The sequence below is a fragment of the Rhinatrema bivittatum genome, chromosome 1 (assembly GCF_901001135.1).
Source record: "Rhinatrema bivittatum chromosome 1, aRhiBiv1.1, whole genome shotgun sequence".
Taxonomy (NCBI): Eukaryota; Metazoa; Chordata; class Amphibia; order Gymnophiona; family Rhinatrematidae; genus Rhinatrema; species Rhinatrema bivittatum.
Genome location: NC_042615.1, coordinates 255,888,583 through 255,908,188, shown reverse-complemented (window position 1 = coordinate 255,908,188; position 19,606 = coordinate 255,888,583). Strand labels below are relative to the sequence as shown.

Below are 19,606 nucleotides of genomic sequence, written 5' to 3'. Positions count from 1 at the left end.
GGGCAATTTATTTTCAGATGCCCTGCCTTTCTGCCTTGGGTTGTGACCACTCATCAGCTATACTAAAGATGGGCAATCTAAGGCATGCAGGCCAGAACCAGTCAAACATCATGATTCTCTTGGCTTGCCTACCTCTTTGTAGCCACTATTATGTCTTACCCACCAGCTCCATCTTCTTTCAATATATATATAAATGATCTGGAAAGGAATACGATGAGTGAGGTTTTCAAATTTGCAGATGATACAAAATTATTCAGAGTAGTTAAATCACAAGCAGACTGTGATACATTGCAGGAGGACCTTGCAAGACTTGAAGATTGGGCATCCAAATGGCAGATGAAATGTAATGTGGACAAGTGCAAGGTGTTGCATATAGGGAAAAAAAATAACCGTTGCTGTAGTTACACGATGTTAGGTTCCATATTAGGAGCTACCACCCAGGTAAAAGATCTAGGCATCATAGTGGATAATACTTTAAAATAGTCAGCTCAGTGTGCTGCAGCAGTCAAAAAAGCAAATAGAATGTTAGGAATTATTAGTAAGGGAATGGTTAATAGAACGGAAAATGTCATAATGCCTCTATATCGCTCCATGGTGAGACCACACCTTGAATACTGTGTACAATTCTGGTCGCCGCATCTCAAAAAAGATATAGTTGCGATGGAGAAGGTACAGAGAAGGGCAACCAAAATGATAAAGGGGATGGAACAGCTTCCCTATGAGGAAAGGCTGAAGAGGTTAGGGCTGTTCAGCTTGGAGAAGAGACGGCTGAGGAGGGATATCATAGAGGTCTTTAAGATCATGAGAGGTCTTGAATGAGTAGATGTGACTCGGTTATTTACACTTTCGAATAATAGAAGGACTAGGGGGCATTCCATGAAGTTAGCAAGTAGCACATTTAAGACTAATCGGAGAAAATTCTTTTTCACTCAACGCACAATAAAGCTCTGGAATTTGTTGGCAGAAGATGTGGTTAGTGCAGTTAGTGTAGCTGGGTTCAAAAAAGGTTTGGATAAGTTCTTGGAGGAGAAGTCCATTAATGGCTATTAATCAATTTTACTTAGGGAATAGCCACTGCTATAAATTGCATCAGTAGCATGGGATCTTCTTAGTGTTTGGGTAATTGCCAGGTTCTTGTGGCCTGGTTTTGGCCTCTGTTGGAAACAGGATGCTGGGCTTGATGGACCCTTGGTCTGACCCAGCATGACAATTTCTTATGTTCTTATGAAAGAATTGTACCATAAAACCCCAAAAACTGATTTGCAAGGAAGTACTCTAGAATGATTATTTTTCACTACCTGCAAAGGTAAAATGACCAGTCTCATTAGCCATATCAGAAAATTCTCAAAACATTGACCTTCTTTGAAATCTATGGTTATCTAGCTTGGAAGAGCTCCTGATAATGTTACCAAAGCAGTGACCTACTGGAATAGCTTGCTTTCTCTTATAATTAATGATCTAACCCTAGTAAAACATTTTCTATTTGAAGACATAATAAAGCTCCATGCAGGTTAAGAGATATGAAATCCTCTCTATGCTATGGTTCTGGCTGAGGTGCCGCCTCCCCTCCACCAGGGGACCCTAGTGAGCAGACTCGACAGGCTGGCCAAGCTCCTCCCTCCTGCACCACACCCAGACTCCAGCCTTACTTAAACCTGTCGATCCCATCCCTCAATGACATCATAGAATCTACTCAGCTCCCTACTTGGCCCCATCCTGCCTTGAACTGATTTCTGGCCTCCAGGCCTTCCAGTTTGTCTAGCCTTATCTCATGGCCTTCTGTTCTTCCCTTATTATGTGGCCTTCTCAGGCTTTATGCTCTAGCCTTGCCCTGTGGCCTATCAGGCCTTCTGTTCCTAGTCTTTTCTTCCCTTGTGGCCATCCAGCCTTCTGTTATCCACCTTGTCCTGTAGACTTAGGGCCTTCTGGCTTCTTCCTTTCTTTGTGGCCTACACCCAACCTCTGTCCATCCTGGCCTTGCTTGCCCTGTGGCCTCTCTAGGCCTCTTTCTGTCATGCCTCTCGGGGCCTTCCTGTACTACTGCCTTCAGGCTTTGTTTCATGTTCCATGTTGTCCTTGTCTTGTCCTGTCTTAGTCTGTTCCATAGTTCCACCGTTACCTGCATCCTGTTCCATGGTTCCACCCTTATCTGCACTTTGTTCCAGAGTTCCAGCCTCACCTGTGCCCTGTTCCAGTTCAGCCTTACCTGCACTCTGTTCCAGTCCCAGCTTTGGTTCCAGTCCTGCACTACCTTCAACTCCAGGCTCTGCCAAAGTCCTGCCGGCCACCAGAATCCAAGAGCTCAACCTGTGGGGGACATGGCTGATATAGGCCAAAGATCCCTAGCTTAGCCTGCATTTGTCCTGTAGTCCTGGACTGCTCCTGTGGGGTTTCACCAGCCCAGCTAGGCCCTCAAACACAACACCTTCTTGAACAGCAATGGTATAAAACTAGGATTATAGACAATATAAACCTTTATAATCCACACCTGGCTAAATACAGAGAAGCAATTTTGCTAGTTGCTAAAGGTCAATTTCTCAAAAAAATTTTACATATTGCCAAAGAGAAAACGAGAGCCATAGACTGTGCGATGGATTTTTATTTCCAGCATACAAATGAGCTGCAGAGAAAAATCTCCAATTCAGGTCTGTATTTCATCCAGTATATTCCATCATGGTATGCGCTCACAACACATCTTCAGCCAAAATGGTGATCCCACAGTTAATCTGGCGACATCAAACTTAGAAAAAACATTAAAAATTAGAATTTGATTACAAAGAGGAAAGATCATAAAACACCATAAGAATTTCTTCAATATACTGTACACCTTCACTATGAATATTTTAAAACCTAAGGGGAACTTCGGCTGGTATAGGCGAAGCTCCAGTTGGGCCTCTGTCTCGTCCCGCTCTGCCAGCCGCCGGTGAGGAGCTGCAGGGCTCCTCTCTACAGGCTGTGCCAACTCCACCTCAATCCAAGGTTCTATGTTCCTTTTCAGAATGTAATAAGTCAGTTTCTTTCCTAGCAATACTGTCCTGGGAGCACCTCAAACTTTTTAGACCTTAGAAACTAAGCAAGGCCAATTCTGGCTAAAACCTGGATGGGCGACCCTTATCAAAGAGCAAATGCTGTGAGCTACAGCAAACCTCTGCAGTTTTGCCGAGAAAAAGTCACAAAAACCCCTTCAGCTGGTACTTGTGTTTATTTTAGGGTGTTCTCTGCTGCCCTGCTCAAGATTTATGTTTAAATCAATTTTAAGTTTTGAATTTAAATTTAATAGGAGTGCCAAGGATGGTTTCATATATTATTAGGCTACCCCTTCGGTGCCATTGTTGTTCTAATCATAAACACACCCTCCAGCCTCCATTCTTTTTATTCAAAATGTATTTTTCTTAAAAATCTCATGAGATGGCAACAGAGAGACCCCTCTTTAATTTTTATTTTATATTATTAAAACTTCCATTTTTTGTCCATATATTTTTCTTCGCGTGAAACACACTTTGACCATTCTTTCATTCAACCGTCAGATATATAACTGCTGTACTTAGCTTTGAAATGTCTCGAACAATCCCGACTTGCTCAAGTTTCGACAGATGTTGTCTTCCTCAGGGCTTAATTCATCCTCATTTCATAATGCTATTTCTTCTGTGGCTCTTTGGTGCTCAAACAAACCTCCGTGTTATACCGATCCTGACGGCGTCTGATTTCTCTAACTTCCTGTTTATTTTAAACCACAGCCTGGATACAAGTTGAACCTATCAACAAGCTCTAAATCAGGGAGAGCCAATCCAGTTGATAACTGAGTCCTGCCGGCTGTTCAGTATGAAGTTTAAAGATCCATGCCTGCTCATGGTAATTGAGGAGGGACTGGCCCCCCTGTTTGTCCGCTATGCTGTCAATCACAGTCCACTGCAACTGTTCGTAAAAGTGATTACTCTCTATGCAATGCTGTACAATGGGGGCTGAAATTGTATTAGTGTTTATACGAGACCGATGTTCCGCCATCCTAATTTTAATGGCCCTACTAGTGCGTCCAACATAAACCTTCGGGCATGGGCATATGATCACTTATACTACTGCTTTTGTAGTGCAATCCGTTATTGATTTTCTATGTATTCTGTATCCCATCACCGGGTCGATCCATACATCTCCCTCAATTGTAGTGTCACAGGCTGTACACTTACCACATTTACTATGGTAGCCCTTTACTTTAGTTTTTGTATTGTTTTTTTGCTGGGCATGAATTACTTGATCCCTGATGTTTCTCCCTCTTCTAGTTGTTATGGTTCTTCTTCCAAAATATTGTGAAGGGCTACTATATGCTAATGTTTCCTAATTGACATACTTATGGCTGCAGTGGACGTGCTTGGAGGTAAAATGCATACTAATCTGTTCTGATCTTTAACAGGCTTGTACTGTAACAGGGATTCTCTGTCAAAACTTGCGCAAGTCGAGATTGTTCGAGACATTTCAAAGCTAAGTACAGCAGTTATATATCCGACGGTTGAATGAAAGAATGGTCAAAGTGTGTTTCACACGAAGAAAAATATATGGACAAAAAATGGAAGTTTGAATAATACAAAATATAAAATTAAAGAGGGGTCTCTCTGTAGCCCATCTCATGAGATTTTTAAGAAAAATACATTTTGAATAAAAAGAATGGAGGCTGGAGGGTGTGTTTATGATTAGAACAACAATGGCACCGAAGGGGTAGCCTAATAATATATGAAACCATCCTTGGCACTCCTATTAAATTTAAATTCAAAACTTAAAATTGATTTAAACATAAATCTTGAGCAGGGCAGCAGAGAACACCCTAAAATAAACACAAGTACCAGTATAAGATATACACTTGGTGGAAATCTCTTTTTGAAATAAAGAAAAAGTCACAGACACTAAAGCCGCAGCTGCCATCATCCAACCTTCAACACCCAGGAAACGGTAAAGAGATGATCAGAAAAACTAAAGCATTTTCAATGCTATTGTGTTAAAAGCACTGTTACTGTATGCAACAACTGTGTAAATTAGTTTGAGATAGTTTTAATGTGAAATCTATGTTAATGAGATGTAGCACTATACAAAATAGCTCACTGTTTAGGAGCACAGCAAGAAAGTATGCAAGCAAACTGCCTCACAGATACATTAATGCCATAAATTTAAACTACACCTCAGGGAGATGAGGTTAAGTTTTGCAATACCATTCCCCTGTGTAAAGTATGCTTGTCCTTTTCTGTCTGCCTCAGTTTTATGTCATTAACATTGTCCATTAGTATGCACGTTTATGCACTTTAATGGCCAAAGTTAGCACACTGTAGTACATTGCCCCTCAGTTTCCCCAAGGACAACAAAAAACCCTCTGGAAATCAGTTAATTGCACTTATTTTTGGAAGTTTTTGAAATAACTACAAAAATCTGAGGTTAAAAAATATACAAGTAAGTGCCAATGTGAAGAATGGAATTAACATCCTCTGTCTCTGAAAGCAATATCCCTGCCATTTAAACTAAAGGAGACTCAGCTACAATTCTGGTACAACTGTTATCCTTGTTCTCTCAGGTGCCTGCCACTAGAGGGAGCTGTTCACATATGGCTTGAAAATCTGCAAGGGGAATTGATAGCACGGTCCCTGCAGCTCAGGACTCTGTATCCTGTGTTGTATTGTTGCTGCAAAAGTTTGAGGTCGGTGGAAGTCTCTGCAGATTCAGCTTAGAGTTGAACTATCATATTTTATTTTTAATTTTTTTTGTCAATAAGTAGTTCTGTTTACTTATCCCATAAGACTGTGAAAACATACTTTTCTTGACTATCATAACAAAACTGCACCATCCAACCACATCCCAAAAGCTGCAGCCAGTTGCCTTCTGATTTTGTTTTTCCTCATAACTCGTTTGGCAACACGGTTGGTGCTACTTTTTCTGCTGCTTTGTCCAAATCCGTTACGGTGCTGCTCCCCAGCTTGAGATTCTAATGGAGGCAGAATCCTTCACAGGCTGCTCTTCACCCCTCCCCCAAATAACTTTGAGCGATCAAACACTGTTTATAGGTGAAGTGGGTTAGAGCAGTGCTTGTCAACATTTTGATTCCAGGAAGTGGATAACTGTCTTGTAAATGGACGAAGACCCGTTGGTTGAAGAGTGGGGGTTGTAGGAAAGCAGTATCCCTCATGTACTTCAGGAGTCTTCCCTAATCTCAACCCATCCACCTTTGTGGCAGTGTATAAGCGAAGTGGGCTCTTGCGCTGGGGCGTGGTAGGTGCAGCCTAGAGGTAAAACCCTTCTAGGACCAGGGCGTGTCTGCCTCCAGCTGGCAGACACGCCCTGGGCTTGGACTGGACTTTCACCTCTACCAGCCCCGATCCCCACAGGTTGAGCCTTTGGGTTCCAGGGGCCGGCAGGACTTAGGCCATAGTCTCTTAAGGCTGAGAGAAGGAGAGAGTCTGGGGCCAGGTTAGGGTCAGTTCAGGCAGTGAGCAGAGCATAGTCCAGGTCCAAAGCAAGGGTCAGTGGCAGATGGCAGACAAGAGAATGGTCAGGATCTGAAGCAATGTCAAAGGCAGGAGTCAGGCCGAGATGGACAAGGAGTCAGGACACAGAGGACCAGGGACAGGAAATACTGACAAGGCGGGACCATAGGAGCAGGACAACAGAGGCAAGACAAAGGCAGACAATAAGCAAGGCAGGAAGAAAGAAGACAAAGTTAACACGCACTGCTAGGCAGAAGGACCTGTTGCTGAGGGTAATGAGCAGGAGTTTGGGACTGCATTAAATAGACAGGAGCCAGATGATGTCATCTAAGGATGCCATGGAGCTTTATCGCCATGGCCTCTTTAAGAATAAGTATGCATTGTGCACGCGTGCCTAAGGAGGACCCAAACTGAGCAGGAGCATGGCAGTGTGCAAGAGTAGTGTTGAGGTGTATCGGTGGCTGAAGAGGGTGAGTGTGGCTATTTGTGGCACTGTCCCATGGCTAGCCAAATGTTACACAGTAGCAAGGCCAGCAACCCTTGTGTTTAGTCAGCTAACATTTTTTCTTCTTATCCACAGGCTGAGCCAGGGTCTGATTGCAACATAACACTGCTGTCATAGCCTTCCACTTGGCCCTGCCCTGCTCTTCTAACAGTAAGCTTTATGCATGGATGTGAATGGGATTTAGTTTGAAAGCTGGAATCTCAGCAAGGATCTCCTACCAACACCTTAGAAAACAAGAAAAAACAAACTGTGACAACATATAAAAAAAAAAAATTCAAATTCTCATGCTGTTTCATTAACAGAATCAAACTCTCTTCACTAACAGGCACACTGTAGACATTCAGAACCTTTGTAAAAAAAAAACCGGCCATACCATAATAGCACTAACTCCTAGGAATCAAACAGCAACAACCCGTTCTATGAAAAGGTAGCATTGCAAAATTTTACCAGGCCCTAGAACACCAATACACCTACTGGGGAAAACAGAATAAGCTCAACTGCTAGAGGTTTCTACATAGAAACTACATACTCTCATAATACATCATCTTGGTCACACACAGAACATGGACAGACCTCAGCAAATACAGAATAAGGGAACTAGGGATGTGCAGGCAAAAGGTTTTCGTTGCGTACGCGATACGTATTCGTGGGGGGTCAATTCCGTTTCATGCGGAAGTATGGAGAATTCAATAAGTTGTCGATCTGTAAATACGTTACTACTAAATTAATTACAACCCCCCACCCTCCTGACCCCCCCAAGACTTACCAAAACTCCCTGGTGGTCCAGCGGTGGGGTCCGGGAACTCACTCAGACCCTCGGTGCTAGTTTCATCATGGCGCCGATAGCCTTTGTCACAGGGGCTACCGGTGCCATTGGTCAGCCCCTGTGACATAGTATGGGCAAAGGCTATCGGCGCCATTTTGAGTCCTGGCGTCAGACGGCAGGTCGCTCCGGGACCCCCGTTGGACCCACAGGGACTTTTGGCCAGCATGGGGGGGGCCTCCTGAGCCCCACAAGACTTGCCAAAAGTCCAGCGGGGGTCCGGGAGCGACCTCCTTGCACGCTGGCCATCCGATTCCTTAAATTATAGGAAGTTATGGGGTCCCTGAGGTAACAGGGAATTGGTGGCAGGTATGAAATGGGTCTCTAGATATGGGCCAGCTCTGATGGAGGTGGGGCCTGACTTGGAGGTAGAACTGTATGGCATCCATCCTTACTGCAAGCTTTTTGAGCAACCCAGTCACCTGATCCAGGATCCCTTACTACTTTTGGATACACTGGGCTAGGCTCGGAATAGCCTGAAAGGTGGCCAGGTCCATGGCCTCAGCAATCTTGTAAGGGATGTGGACTCTTGTGCTGTGGTTGGCACAACCTAGTAGGTGAACCTACTAGGTTTGCACCTATAGCTGGCAGATGTGCCGTGGGCTGGGACAAAACTAGGGCTTCCCCTGTATCAGCCCCTTTTCCTGCAGGTTGAACCCCTGGGGTCCAGGGACTGACAGGACTTAGGCGAGATCCCACAGGGCAAAAACAAAAAAAAAAGAGTTCCAAGGGGAAAAAGAGTATCCTCTTTAGAACCAAGCTTTCAAACCTGTAGGAGAAGCCCTAAGATTTCTCAAACTCACTCATAATAAAACAGGAGTTGATATGAGTTAGTGCTGACTTGAGTTGACTCAGTACCATAGATCAACTCTTGGGGCCATGGAGTCAATCAGCCCTAAAAGGTCTGGAGAATCTTCACTTTCTGTGTCTATTCAGCTCTGATTCGCTGTGCTCGGCCCCAAGCCAGACTTTGTATAAAGAGCTGAGGGGAGGCAGCCATAGGCCAGGGGCAGTGAAATGCCTTTAGTTGGGAGGGGTTGGGGGAACGACAAAGCTCCAGAGCCAAACTAAGATCAAGGTAGGCAGTGGGTAAAGGCCAAGGGTCGGAGCAGCAGCGAGCAGAGCATAATCCAGGTCCACAGCAAGGGCAGGTGACAGGCAAGACAGATCTGTGACTGAAGCAATGGCCAGAGGCAGGAAGCAGGCATGAGAGTGGTCCAAATCAGAAATCAATTCTGGGAAGCAGGCTGAGACAGACAGGACTGGAAAGACTGGACACAGTCAGACAAAGTTAAGGTAACAGAAAAGCTAAGGCAACGAGGACAGGGCAACAGGGGCAAGACATTGAGGCACAAGAACAAGGAGCAGGACACGATAAAGTAACACGCATTGCTAAGCAGAAAGACCTGGTGCTGAGTGAGGATCCTACGGAGTTTAAATGACCCGAAAAGCCCGACATCATCGGAGAGTACCCAGAGCAGTTCCCTGCCACAAGGCCTTGATAATGTGCGCTGGCATGTGGTGTGCAAAGAGACTGATGGTGGCGTTCTGGGGGAGTAGGGTTGTGGCAAGTGCAGTCAGTCAGGGATTCGATCGGCAGAATGTTAAAACAGGAATGGCAAAGCGATTGAATGATCTGCATAAAATCATTTTTAATTATAAGCTTTTGCCAAAAATATAGAGTATGTTTCTGTTCTCTCACTTTGAGTTCCTCTCTGACTAGGTTTCTGTTAATCCAGTTACAAAGGAAATCATTTAATGGAAAATTTCCATTATTCATTAAAAATCTTATCAGGAAATTCACAAAAGACTCTTATCCTGAAGCTGTGTAAAAGCAAAATTTATCTTGAGATATTTACCTTAGATAATGTTTCTTATGCTGCAAAAAATTTACTTAACATTTTTATGCTATTTACTGCTGTGCAAATCTATTCCAGTTGCATAGTGGGAAAAGTGCTAATGACACTGATCACAATTAAGAAATTATGCCATACAAATCGATGCAGCTTTCTGCACAATCTCTAAATGCCTCTAGGCTAAATACATGTAAGCAGGAGAATTCCAATTGTCTACATTATACACTGATAAGAGCTCCTCAAGAATAAATGGAAGTCCATTTTGCACACTTCCAATCTTCTCACATATCTAGCCAAGGTGGTTATGTTTACCTACTGTAGTGCAATGCAGCAATAGGGATGCATTTCCTGCCAGATTTAACCTTTAACTACCCTGGAATAACCTGCAGAGACTGGCAGTTACAACCCTAACAGCAGAGGGAAAACTACATCAGTTTTCCAAGGAGGATGGAATAACCTGCACAGGCGTGGCGGTTAACACACTAGTAATGGTAGTATGATTGCATCAAGCTTCCAAGGAGGCCTTGGTAATCTGCAAGGGGAGACCATGAATAAAACCCAAATATCAAGGAGATAAAGGAAGCTGGATATTTTTGGCCAACGGCCTCACTAATTTTGGTGACGATATCTGTAGAGCGCTGCATATGTCTAGTAGCACTTTAGAAATCATAAATCATAGTTGTAGTAGTTACAACATTTAGTGGCAAGAAATGAGAGGGTCTCAATGGTGAACCAAAGTATGGGACTGTAATATTCAAAGAATAAGAGAACAATGCCTGGAGTAGCCCGAGGATGGAGATGAGCCACACTTGTAAGGTAAGGAAGGAATCTAGACATGCTTGGGACAGATATGGAAAGCAACTTCAGGGTTCAGAGGCTTGGAATTAATTAATACTTGATTCCAAGCTCCTTTGCACTTGTTCACATTAAATTTCATCTGACATTTAGATGTCCAATCCCCGAGTTTCTCAAGGTCCCTCTTGCAATTCCTGACAATCTGCTTGTGATCTAACAACTTTAACTTTGAATAATTTTGTGTCATCTGTGAATTTGATATCCTCACTCTTCTCTCCCTTTTTCAGATCATTTCTAAATATATTAAAACATGCTGGGTCCCATTACAGATCCCTGGGATGTTCCACAATTAATCTTTCTCCAGTGAAAGAAATGACGATTCACTCCTACTGTTTGTTTCCTATCCTTTAGCCAGTTATCAATCCACAATAGAACATTGCCTCCTATCCCATGACAACTTTTTAATATCCTGATTAAGTCTCATGAGGGTCTTTGGCAAATGCGTTCTGAAAATCCAGATATTCTTTATTAACCAACTCACCCTTATCTACGTTTGTTAACCCCTTCAAAAAAAATATAACTGATTTCTAAGACCACTAGATGAGTGAAGGATAAAAGAGGCACTTCCCTTTGCTAAATCTATGTTGGTTCTGCCCCATTAGACTATCTATTTGGTCAGTAATTTTGTTCTTCAGAATAGCTTCTACCATTTTTCCTAGCGCCAACAAGAGAGTCACCAGTCCGTAGTTTCCTGATTCACCCCTGCAGCTTTTTTTTTTTTTTTAAATAGACATTACATTGGCTATCCTCAGGTACTGTAGCTGATTTGATTGAGAAATTACAAATTACTAGTAATAAGTCTGAAATTTCATTTTTTAGTTCTTTCAGTTTGAGTGACACCATCTGGCCCCAGTGATTTGTTGTTCTGTGACCTCTTCCCAGTTCAGTGTGATTTGATTCAGTTCTTATGAATTATTACCCTCAAAGGATGTTTCTGGCATAAGGTATCTTCTCACTCTCCTGAGTAAAGGCTGAAGTAGATAATTTAGTTTTTCTGCTATGGCTTTTTTTTCTCTAAGTGCCTCTTTTATCCCTCAGTCATCTAGTGATCCAACCAACTCCTTCACAGGCTTAATACTTTGCATATAATTGAAATGTTTTTAGTCTGAATGTTTGTCTCTGGCAAGTTCTTATCCAATTCTCTTTTGGCCTGCATTATTAATGCTTTACATCTATACCTGCCAATGCTTAAGTTCTTTCCTTTTTTCATTTGGATCCACCTTTCATTTTTTTTTTTTTTTAAATGTCTTTTTGGCTTTAATAGCCTTTTTCACCTCACCATTGAACCATGATGGCAAGCATTTGGATTTCTTTCTACCTTTTTTTAAATCTTGTCTGGGCTTCCTAGATGGCGTTTTCAAACTGCATTCATGCCAAATGCAAACTATTTTTTAATTCAATAATTTCTATTAATAGAAAAACAGTCTGGGGATGGTGTCAGCCTGGCTTCCTCTTCCCACCCACACAACCTGGAAGAAAAAAAAAAAAAAAAAAAAGTGTTGAGTCCGCATGGGTAGGAAGAAGAAGGAAAGGCCATGCTGTTATGGCCTGAAGCAGGAGGAAAACAACTAATACCCCGGGGCTGTTGCAGGAAGTTCCAGCATCGAGCTCGGTCTGCATGGCATTCAATTTGTAGGAGGAGCAGCAGCAGGCACAGGAAGCAGACTAGCATGAGCCCCGATGGCCGCACGAAAGATGAAGTCCTGTCTGCCACTGGGCAGAAGGAGGAAGCTGCCGTTGTTCTTCTGATAGGGAGGGTGGAGGAAATGAGAATGTATGCCTGTATGTCTAGGAGAGCAGATCTGTATGTATGTGTGATACAGCATGTCTGTGTGTGGCTTTGAAATTGTAATTCATTTTACTTAAGTGACTGTACTTATTCTATTATAAATGCATAATTTTTATTTGAATTGTGTGGAGGAAGAGTGATGTGTGGGGGGGGGGGGGGAGCACCTAATACCCTTGCATCGACCCTACATACACACACCAACATACCCTCTCTCATACATAAGAAATTGCCATGCTGGGTCAGACCAAGGGTCCATCAAGCCCAGCATCCTGTTTCCAACAGAGGCCAAACCAGACTTCAAGAACCTGGCAAGTACCCAAACACTAAGAAGATCCCATGCTACTGATGCAATTAATAGCAGTGGCTATTCCCTAAGTATAATTGATTAATAGCCATTAATGGACTTCTCCTCCAAGTACTTATCCAAACCTTTTTTGAACCCAGCTACACTAATTGCACTAACCACCTCCTCTGGCAACAAATTCCAGAGCTTTATTGTGCGTTGAGTGAAAAAGAATTTTCTCTGATTAGTCTTAAATGTGCTACTTGCTAACTTCATGGAATGCCCCCTAGTCCTATTATTCTAAAGTGTAAATAACCGAGTCACATCTACTCGTTCAAGACTTCTATCATATCCCCCCTCAGCTGTCTCTTCTCCAAGCTGAACAGCCCTAACCTCTTCAGCCTTTCCTCATAGGGGAGCTGTTCCATCCCCTTTATCATTTTGGTTGCCCTTCTCTGTACCTTCTCCATACACACATACATTCTCTCATAAATAAATACACACAAGTGCGCTCTCATACATACATGCCCTCTCTCATACACACAGGATCTCACTCATTGCCTCTTCCCCCAAACAGACTCCTCCTTCAGCCTACATGGTCTACAGTACTCTTCCTCTTTCCTCAGGCCTGCAGGGGCCAATGCAGCCTCCCTAGACTGTGCTGTAGGAGAAAAGGAGGTAAGCAAATAAGGTCGCAGCCGTCTGAAACAGAAGGGCACAACATTGATGATTTAATGTCTAATTGCTGGATAATGTCAGGCTGCAGTAGGCTATGTGACTAATATATTCAGCTTGTTTGGATTTAGGTTAAATGCAGTACAGTTAAGAGCTTATAAGCAATGAAACAGTGAAAGTAGCATACATTACCATAGTTTTACAAGGTCTCAGAACTATGTATGGGAGGTCAGTGAAATAGGTTTGCTAATCTTGCTTGTGAATTCTGTACTTACACTGTTTTACTATTTATATGTTTTGTTATAATATTCTCCTCTGATGCAGGCCCAGATTTAGGTATAGGCAACTGCCTCCAGTATCAAAGTATATAGGCATTGGACCATTACCGCTGCTGCCATTCCTAAATTGAATCCTACCGTCATGGAATTCTCCTCTCGGTGCTGGAAGATGAGGGAAAAATTAGTGAGGGGACCTTCAGTAGCCCCGACTTGCTTGTCTGACCCTGTGGCACCACACCCTCCCCTCCTTTACAGGCTTCCCATTACCATGGAAACCCATGTGAGATGAGGGGCACCACAGGGTCAGGTCTGCTGACTTTTCCTTCATCTTACGGCCCCTTGAGAAGCAGCGCCACAACTTGTAGGTGAAGAGGGGGATTTTGGCTGGAAGGATCTCCCCCGCTGTACAGGGACGAAGGGGAGGATAATGCCCCCTCCCCCATTGCCTATAGGTACCTACCCCTTTAAGCCAGCCCTGCACTGAAGTCATGATAAAAGGAAGGTTAGTGGACAGTTTAAGAAGCAGTTAAGGTACCCCACAACTCAGGGCGAGACAGATGTGATTTCTTTCACTTCTAATTTGCTGGCTGGCCTGAAAAGCTATTCACGCCAGACACTCACTGGCACAGGTAAACTGAGCCCTGTATTTTGACTGGGAGTAATAAATATATTATGGAAACAAATCTTAGTTCATTTTTTCTCAGACTAAAGTTTTTGGCTCTCTCAGTCTTCACTGCAGACCTGAATTTAAATTGGAACCTTGAATCATCTATCATCATTTCTTTTCTATTTCCATATGCCTTGTATTGCTCTCAGATTTATTTTCTTTGCCATACTGACTCATTCATATTTTTCTCTGCAATGCATCTGTATACCTCCCTGTCCTCAAGTACCTAGAAATGATTTCCTAATTAAACCCATTCACTTTTTTGGACTGCAATCTTTTGTTACCCCTGTCAGTATTTCTACCCATTAGTATCTGTTTCCACTTAATATATCCAGTAGAGGTTTTGTATGCATCTCTCTGCAATTCCCCCTCAATGTATATTATTCCCAATATATAGAATCATGGGTTTTCACTCTGTCTCTCACTTCATGGATTAGCAGCAGCAATTCCATTTATTTTCTGTCTTGGATATGCTTTTCTTATAGGCCTGATTTGCTGCAGTAGCTTGACTATCAAACATGATTTCAAATCTTTTACTGGAACAGATACATTCCCTGAAGCCTCTCGTGTGTGCCTTGACTAGACTGGAAAGCTCCCTGGAGCAGGAACTATTGTGCGTCCCTGTAAAGTGCTACATATGTCTAGAAGAATTATAGAAATTAGTAGTAGCTGCAGAATGCAAAGGATTCCTTTTCCCCGAGTATACTTTTGGGACTAGATAAATATGGTATGCTAAGTTCAGTTTCTAACAAGAGTTTCTTTAGGGGGAAAGAACCTACTGAACCTTGAAAAGCATAACTATCAATCACATATTACTGTCCCAGTCTGTAAAGCAGTGATTCTGATCTCAAACAGGGTCACAAAATCATCAGTTGAGGTTTTGAATATTTCCAAGGCAAAAATCTCCTTCACCCCCCCCCCCCCCAAAAAAAAAGGGCAGAGCAAGTCTGCACTTTCCAAGAGCCATTTGTGACTGAGGAGGACACAGTGCAGGGAGCCAGGTAGAATTAGTATCTCCACTTTGCCCCCCCACAACTTCCTGGTAATCTCTGCCACTGCTGGGCCGAGCCAGAAATGTTGAGGGCCTAACTCTGCCCCACCTTACAGCCCCCTCCCCCAATGATAAATGCAGCTGCCAGCTCCGGCCAGAAAAGTTGTGGCTCGGGCTGCGCCTCTCCCATGGGTGCAATCACCCACTGCTGGCTGGTTTAAAAATCTCTCTGCCAGACTCAAGGAGGTGAGATGACCCAAGACACCCTCACTGTCCTCTTCCTGCCACTCTGATGGTCATTCAAGAGAGGGTCCCAAGGGAAGCAGGTTGAGGCTGGTGGGGGTGAGACTGGGAGAAAGTGAGAGAGAGGGGATAAGCGAGAATCAGCTGTGAGGGAGGAACTACTAAATACAAGAGAGAAGCTGATGGGGGGGGGGGGGGGGGTGAGAGTGGATGGGATGATAAGAGAAGGGATGAGCCTGGAAGATTGAGATAGAGGGAGTAAGCCTAGGGGAGGAGATGAATGAGATGTGAGAAGATCAGCTGGAGGGAAGATCCAAGAACAGATCAGGGATCAGCTGAATGGGGAAGCTGAGAAAGGTGTGAGACTTTTGAAGGATGACAACTCTGGCCCCTGCTAATTTCTTGGGGTTGTTTTCAGGGTTCATACAAATTTTCAAGTGCCATATGGGTGCATGTTGTCTAAAAGTTTGGAAAGCCCTACAGTAAAGAATTAAACATAATGAATGTTGTCCATTTCTCCATGAACTTGAAAAATGGAATATTTGGGTTGAATCATTGACTTATTTAAATGCATTTCTGTTTTGGCTTTCACAAATAAACTGTCCAAGGAGGATTCCAAAGAAATACATTAAACAATACATAAAGCCATATAAACAGACATGAAATATATAATCCATCATATCTATAACACAGTATTATCTAATAAAATAACCCACAATCTGCCTAATAAAGTCAAACATTAGATAAAAGCTCTTTTATTCACTGAAGCTTATTTGTGTTCTGTCAACTGAAGTATCTGAAATCTGATGCAACACAGGTAGACTATTCCATAATGTTGGACCCAGAGCTGAAAAGGCCAATGTAAATACTGACTTATAAAAATATATATATATATAGTAAATTAATAAGAGGATTGTTGTGTCCTTTGACCTGGAACTGGGGAAGATACATCCTCTTCTAAACCAGTATAGTGTCATCCTCCTGGATTAGTTATGCTGGGGTCTGCACAGAGACCAGAAGCCAAATGGAGCATATCAGATCCAGAGTTTCCAAACAAAGTCTATGGGCGAGGAGGTGAGATGGAGGTAAAGACACCAACATGGAAGGAGGGAAGTGTAAGGAGTCTCCTCTAGGACCCCAAGCCTGTTCATAAATTGGCGTTAATAAAAAAAAAAAAAAAAATAAGGGTTACCTGGAGTTATCCTGGGTATCCCTGTGTCCCTTGGATGTGCTGTGGGTCACGCTGGTGTATTGTGAGTAGTAGGTGACGATGAATCCATTGGGAAGAAAGTTCATGATTTGAGGCATCATGGAAATGCATAAGCTTGCTCTGTTGCACACTGAGGAATGGCTGCTGAAGGAAATGGATGGGGTGCTACAGGGGCCAGAGGGAAGGAAGGAGTTGGTTGGCTTACACGGGGAATGGAGGAGAGCTCTCTGCGGTTCAAAGGAGGATCTATGGTGCAGCAGGAGGGCCCTGGTGTGAAGTCCTAGAAAGGCCAAGAGACAGCACTGCATTGCTGCTGGCATGGTGGAGCCATGACAATGGAGCCAACACAGGAGCAAAAGGAAGCTTCTTGTGGCATTGGTGGACACACTGGATGAGTGAGAGAATAGGCAGCGTGAGCAGAGCAGCATCAGGCCACTACCGCTGCCTCCACTCCTGCCAAAGTCTCAGGCTGCATAGTGAGAAGTGTAAGTTTGTGCCGTGGTTTTCAAGCAGGAGGTTCTGTCAGGCTCAGGGGCAGCAGGAAAGCCCCCAGCACAATGCTCCAATGTAGGCTGTGATCCTGCTGTGCACCCGACCCAGGGACTTTAAAGAGCACTGGTGAGAAACTGGTAGGGGGGCACTGAGCAAGTACCCGCTGCACATGTAAATGGGAAAATAAAACACAACTGGCGCTGGTTCCAGAGTGACCGTTTGGGGGCTAAATATACTAAAACACAAAATAAATTACATAAAGCATGGAGGGCATCAGAGAAAGGGTTGAGGATCTGTCTTTTTTTATGGATATCTTCTTTGAAATGGGCATCATTGCCACCTTGAAGGTTTTAGACTAAATGGAAATGTCAAAATATCTAAAAATGGTGTTTGGCATCACCCAGTATGTTTTTGTGACCTGGGGAACATTTCTGAGTTTTAAAAATAAGGTGTATTGTAAAATCAACTCATCCAGTCAATTAAGTAATCCAGTCTGGATTTTCTCTAGAAAAACTAGCACAGTTCACCAGGGCCAGGTACCATTCCGAAGCCATTTTCTGAATCTAGGTAACAGAAAGGAAACATGGTGATGGGACGGATAGAAGGCTAAATAGCCAGTATAACACAAAAATACACTCCTTAAATACATTGTAGCAAAAGAGAGAACTTGTATGAGGAAGTGTTATTGAAATTCCAGCAAGTTTCAGAACTATTTTGGCTTCATCAGACAGAGTAGGGATCTTTTCAGTCAGAAAATGCAGTGACAGTTTAGAGAGTAGAGTTGAATTTTGAACTGCGAGGAGTGCTGTGCTCATACTCCTCAGAGGTGCTTAAAAGTTGCAAAAACACCTGGCAAATTATAGGAACAGTAACCCAATACTTCAGAGTGAGTGAAAGTGTAAATATGAAGTTTTTTTTTAATCAAAAAAAGCAACAGCAACGTAAGACTAACTAGTCAAAGTTAATTATAAAAGTAGCTGACCCACAATCAATTGTCAGCTTTTATAGCTCAGAAAGTTTGAATGAACACAAAATGTAGAGTGAAGAAACAAACTTAATGGGAGAAAGTTGTGAAACTTGTTAGCTCTCAGAGACTGAAATATAAGATTTAAATCAAATTCCAGTTCTGGGAAGTTATTAGAAAAAACCTAGCCAACAGGTTTTGAAGAAAGCCAGCCGGAATAATTTTCTGGCATTGACACAGAAGTGTTATATCTAATAGCAAGGAACTTTTCCTGGAAAGTTGGGAAAATTTTGACTTCTTTAAGATCACAGAAAAGAATCCTAGGAAATTAAAAACAAAACAACCCCCCCCCCCCCCAATTTTTATAATAAACCAGTCTATATAAAAGTAAACACCTACTCTTAAAGATTATTGGGAAATAATCTCATCTGTATTGGTGAAAGAGAGGTTTAACATTAGACCTCTTTTGCACAATATTTCTAGGAACAAAATCCCTTCCTAGTAACACTTTACATTATAAGAATGACCATTCCATGGAGTGACTGAGTCCCATCCTTGATATGCTATTGTTCCTAGTTATAACATAAGATAGAAGGATAATTGGAGTATACCTATTTAATAGCTAGTTATCACAGTACACTAAGCCAATGTGGACACCTCACTTGGGAATATTTCAGCGACCGGAAGATTCTTTGGCGATAGGTCAGAATCTTTTGTTGCTTTTGTAGAGATAGAGATAGGGTAGTAGGGAGAATATAGATCCTTGTGTTCATAAACTCCAGCCAGCATACTCATTTCAAATCTGAGCCACAGCCACAAGCAGAGAAATGAGAACTGTGTACATTCCAACAAGAGAGACAGGCCTAGTCATATAGAGACAATAAAACAAACTAAAGCGTAAGAGAAAGGAAAAGAAAGAAAAAGGTGAACACAGAAAGCTGAGATAAAAAACAAGATTATATAAGTTTACCTGAATAGAAACATCCAAAGTACAAGTGTTCACATGTTCCTAGAAAATAAAAAGGAACAAAGAATTAACTCTTAAATTACACTAAAATAGCGCAAGTAAACTTGAAAAACTAATTTTAAACAAGAATGATACTTATCTGACCTATTCACTTAAGTATTAAGTCCTTTTACCCCCAGCAGCCGAGCAGCTCCCGATCTCCTACTGAGCACCTTGTGGAAGAAGTGGCTAAGCCTGAGAGAGGACATAGAGCTCGAATTAGTTGGGGGGAGGGAAGAGAGCAGTGTGGAGGAGACACTAAGAAGAAAGGACAGGTGGTAAGAGATGAAATAATGTAGAAAGAGGCAGAAAAGGAAATGGGGCTTGATTTAGCCCCTCCCCTGGCAGGTGCAAGGAAGGGGTGGGGAGGAGGCAAGCCAGGGATTCATTGTGGAAAGTTAAAAAAAAAAAAAAAGAGGGTAAGCAGAAGTCTTTGCATAATGAGATGTGCGTGAGAGAGGGGAATATGTGTATATATATATATATTATTTGCTAAGAGGTTAGAGAG

The 19,606-nt window shown here is 42.7% G+C and overlaps 1 long non-coding RNA gene across 1 annotated transcript; it reads right to left on the bottom strand.

Moving 5' to 3' along the window:
- Window positions 1-2,581: 2,581 nt before the first annotated feature.
- Window positions 2,582-19,356, bottom strand: LOC115080433. Its single transcript, XR_003853562.1, has 3 exons — window positions 19,204-19,356; window positions 19,063-19,101; window positions 2,582-2,740 (listed from the first exon to the last, which is right to left on the bottom strand). It is a non-coding gene; the product is annotated as an uncharacterized LOC115080433 (long non-coding RNA).
- Window positions 19,357-19,606: the final 250 nt, after the last annotated feature.